Below are 4,598 nucleotides of genomic sequence, written 5' to 3' on the forward strand. Positions count from 1 at the left end.
GGGTTAAATTATGAATATTCATCACATTCCTTGGGACAGGTGTGGTTATACAAATTATTTCTCGGAGGTCATTAGCATATGGGCCACGCATGCGCTGTGTGTCCTGGTGGTCGCACTGAGGAAGACCTCTCCTCTTCCTCAGGGGTCTTTCTGATGAAGGCCAGTAGTCATCCTCCCAGTGAACTTTTCACCTTTCTCCCTGGGCATGCGTAGTCCTTTGAGGAATGATTCAGCAGTCTCTGAGATGATCCTTGTCCCCTCTATCTTGACAACATTAGGGTGAATTCGGCTTCTCAGGCTTTGTAATTAACATCTTCTGTCTGAACTAACATTTGCTGCCTCCCAATAGTTAACTTGTGCTTACATGAGTTAGTTATTGACTGCCCCTTCTTCACAGTTACTTATAAAACAGTGAGAAAATGGTACCTTAGGGAGGGGAGGCCTGCCAGGGAAAGGAGAAGCTGCTGTGATTAGGTCACTATTCCCCAAACTCTTTGTCCTAAGGAATATTTTGTCAGTGAGAAGGGGTGTGATGGAGGGGGAGGTGTGTTTGTTGAGGATTCTTTGTCATGCTTTGTTTTTCTTGAGCAGTAACTTAAAATCCTTGAAATTCATCATAAGCCTGGCCGATTTACAGATAGATTTTTCCAAAGGCTGTAAATTCTGGTGGTTTCCTTGGAGCATCCAAGCCAGGTCTATGGGAGTTACAAGCAGAGGAGTCTAACAAGACACATATTTTTCCTTACTGGCTTTCTCAGGAGAATGAATTAGCTTAGTGACATTTTCCAGTCTCCTTTCATCTTTGTCAGAGGAATGGATTGGATATTCCTTCTTCAGTAGATTTTCCTGGAGTGCATTTCCAGTCCTCGCTGTCCATTCCCTTGCCTCACCTATGGCTGGTGAGTTTTAATGGGAGAGCTGAAAGGGTGAATGCAGAATATTGAAAAGGTCAGAACAACCCTACAGAGCCTCGTGGTTCAGGCACGAGGTGGGGATTAACATTCAGATACCTTCCACTGCACCAAAAACTGAAACACGGGATGAAAACAACCCCTCCTCATGACAAGGACTGCAAGTGGGGAAGGGGAATAAACTCTTGGCCTGTTCCTCTTTTCACATTTTAATAACTTTGTGCTTGTCTTATATGACAAGGTCCTATTTACTGGTAGTTAGTAACTCTTATTTTGCTATTTAATATCTGAATTCTACTCTCAGAGTCTGTGATCAAAAATCAAACTGTAAAATTGAGATAATTGAGTTGGGGTTTTTGTTGGCTTTTTTTCAAATTGCTGAATGTACCAGAAAAATAAACTCTGAAGTTTATATTCCTAACAACTACCCAGCCTTCATTTCTCTTCTCTTCCCCTTCACCTCCAGAAAAACAGGAAGAATTATTTTGGTGGGGCCGCTTTTGATATGCTTAGCCTTCAAAAATGAAATAAACTCAATTTCAAAATTTCTAACTGAAATTATTTTTTTGGGGCATGCTTGAAATTGGAAAACTAAAATATTTTGCTTTTTTCAGATTTTTTTAAGGTTTTTTTTTTTGTAAAATATAAAATATTCCCAAATACTCTTGGTCCACCCAAAACTGCTTTTTTGGGACCTGCGAAGCTTTTTCTAGGCTATGTCTTTGTTTGAGCCTGGGCATTGTGATGTCCACAAAGCTTAGGCAAGTGCTGTGCTCATGTGCGTCAGGTATTTATCATGTCCAGGTAGCCTTGGGCACATGAAGTCCCAGGATGGGAAAAACCCCTCAGTGACATGTTGAGCCTCATTAGAATAGTGTTCCAGCTCATCCAAGCCATTGTTTCTTTGAGTCTGTAACAACAGTCACTGCTGTGGTTGATCCCGTATTTTATTGTAAAAACCCAAACTGTTTTACTGTGTCTGACTTCGTCAGTGCAAGTTTAATTAAAGCCTTCCGCCAGGTGGAATCTTGTTCAGCCACGTGACTCTTTTCCATTCATTGGGGGTTCTCAATTCAATCCCACCGAGTGGGATGGAATTCCCCGGGGTTTTGGTCTGTGGTGAGGCGGTGGATGTGGCAGGGGCACAAGTGGCAGGGTTTTCCACCAAGCTTTCTTAGCAAATGAAGTGTTAATTTTCACTGGAGAGTCTGCAGAGCCTTGGGGGTGCATCATGGCTCATCTGCAGCTCTCTTGGATCCTTATTTTAAACCTCTCCGAGGCTGGGCTTTGTGTTAGTGTTTGCAAGTGACAGCTTGCCAAGCTGGGGAGCAGAATGAGCTGTTGTTTAGGATAAATAGGAAACAGTATTTTTATATAGGAAGGAATAAAGTTGACAGCTAAAGCGGCATGAAGAAACCCAAGAAGGGCACTTTCAATAAACGAGCATTGGATCAACCTGCTCCAACTGGTGAAGAAACCCAAGAAGGGCACTAAATAAACGAGCATTGGATCAACCTGCTCCAACTGAATGAAATAAAGCAGGAAACGCCTTGGCAGGAGGTGCTGCTTTTCTGTGGCAGCAAAGATCCCGCCCCTCCTCCGATACCTGAACTCTTAAAACACAAACAGGTTAGGTCACAAATCCCTGGATTTAGGCATTCTACACTGAGCAAATACGACAACCTGAGGCTTTCTGTACGTGCTAGGTCAGTGCAGCAGGACTTTGCAGAGAGCAGGGGATCCTGGTGTGCACTGCTTGTGCCTTGAGAATCAGCAGAATCCCAGGAGAGTTTGGGTTGGATGGGACCTTAAAGCCCATTCCATTCTAACCCCCTGCCATGGGCAGGGACACCTTCCACTGTCCCAGGCTGCTCCAAGCCCCAATGTCCAACCTGGCCTTGGACACTGCCAGGGATCCAGGGGCAGCCACAGCTGTGCCAGGGCCTCCCCATCTGCCCTCCCAGGGAACAATTCCTTCCCCATATCCCATTTATCTCTCCCCTCTGGCAGTGGGAAGCCATTCCCTGTGTCCTGTCCCTCCAGCCCTTGTAAAGAGTCTCTCTCCATCTTTCTTGTAGCTCCTTCAGGTCCGGGAAGGCCACAATGAGGTCACCTGGGAGCTTCTCCTCTCCAGGCTGAACAATCCCAGCTCTCCCAGCCTTTCCTCCCAGCAGAGCTGCTCCATCCCTCTGATCATCCTGGAGCCTCCTCTGGACTCTCTCCAGCAGCTCCAGGTCCTCCCTGTGCTGGGCCCCAGGACTGGGGCAGCTCTGCAGGTGGGGTCTCACCTGAGCAGAGGGGCAGAATCCCTCCCTCCCCTGCTGTCCACACTGGGGAATCAGCCCAGGGCACACTGGGGAGATCTGGGGGCCAAGGCCTGGCCAGCTCTCACCCACCAATGCCTTGGTAGCTTGGGAGGATGTGGAAGTTCAGTGTGTGCCTCCAGGGCATTTGATTTTGGGTGAGAATAGCCAAGGAATTACCTGTGTGAGGTTAATAGCTGTATAACACTGCCGGGGTGGCTGTGTGTGCATAACCTCTCTGAGCACCTGACGGCATCCATGTTACCCACAGGCATTCTGGGAATCTGAACCAGACTTCCCTCTGATTGTTGCTGTTGGGGTTTTAGGAGTTCTCCTTTTGTTTTTCTCTTTCTCTTAAAGAATTTTCCCATACAGGTTGCCAGGAGACAAATTACTGAGTACTTAAGAGAGATAAAAAGACCTGGCCACAGGGGGAGGGGTCCAACTGGCTAACATCTTTTCCCTGCAGATTTTTAGAGGGGAAAGAAGGCTACCATCGTTGTGGAGAGAATTCATCGCCGCTGCGGGTTTTCTGCCGTCTGCTGCCTTCCTTCTACCGTGAGTGCAGCTTGCTCACTGGAGCAGCTGTTGCACTGGGACCCTATTTAACACCCGACCTCACTAAAAGAGGGACTTTTTCACTATCTGCTGTGGTGCCTCAGGGGAAAACCCTGAGATCCCGAGCCCGCCTTTTCCTGCCCCAGTGGGAGCTGGGTTGCGGCTGCCCTGCCCTCACCATTCCTTTGCCACTGCTCTGAGCCTTTGCTACACTGTAGCCCTGCACACCCCTGCCTGCCCAGAGGTCCAGGGGTTCCCACTGCAAATGTGGAGCTTGATACATCTCGTCTACCACCCAAGATTTTGTGCTCATCCCTGCTGTTCCAGCCTGCTGTTCCCAAGGGTCCTGCTGGGACACCGGGATCGGCTACCCAGGGGGTTTGTGAATCCTTTCTTCCATCCCTTCCCAGCTCGGCCAAGCCGCCATTACCGCGTGCTCCCTCCAAGGGTTCTCCCCAGGGCTGCTCCCTCTGCTCATCCTCAGCCTGGACTGATCCTGGGGGTTGCCCCAGCCGAGGTACACCCCCAGCCAAGGTACAGCCCCAGCACTCGGTGTTGTTAAACCTCCTGAGATTCCCATTGCTTCAGCTTGTCCAGGTCCCTCTGGGTGGCCTCATCCCTCAGGGTTGTCACTGCACTCTGAGCTCGGTGTCCCCTGCAAACCTGCTGAGGGTGCCCTCAGTCCCTTCATCTGTTAATGAAGTTACTAAACACACTGGTCCCAGTACAGACCCCCGAGGGACCCCACTGGCCACCGATGTCCATCAGGACTCTTAGCCATTGACCACGACCCTCTGGCTGTGACTGTCCAACCACCGCCTCACCC

General features: G+C 48.9%; 1 long non-coding RNA gene across 2 annotated transcripts in view; it reads left to right on the plus strand.

Moving 5' to 3' along the window:
* Nucleotides 1-3,686: 3,686 nt before the first annotated feature.
* The window catches only part of LOC108446637, a 13,664-nt gene continuing 12,752 nt past the window's right edge, over nucleotides 3,687-4,598 (plus strand). For both annotated transcript variants that reach the window (XR_001861900.1, XR_001861901.1), the window contains exon 1: nucleotides 3,687-3,772. This is a non-coding gene — a long non-coding RNA (uncharacterized LOC108446637). The remainder of the gene's footprint in view (nucleotides 3,773-4,598) is intronic.

Source organism: Corvus brachyrhynchos, unplaced genomic scaffold, assembly GCF_000691975.1.
Source record: "Corvus brachyrhynchos isolate BGI_N302 unplaced genomic scaffold, ASM69197v1 scaffold334, whole genome shotgun sequence".
NCBI lineage: Eukaryota > Metazoa > Chordata > Aves > Passeriformes > Corvidae > Corvus > Corvus brachyrhynchos.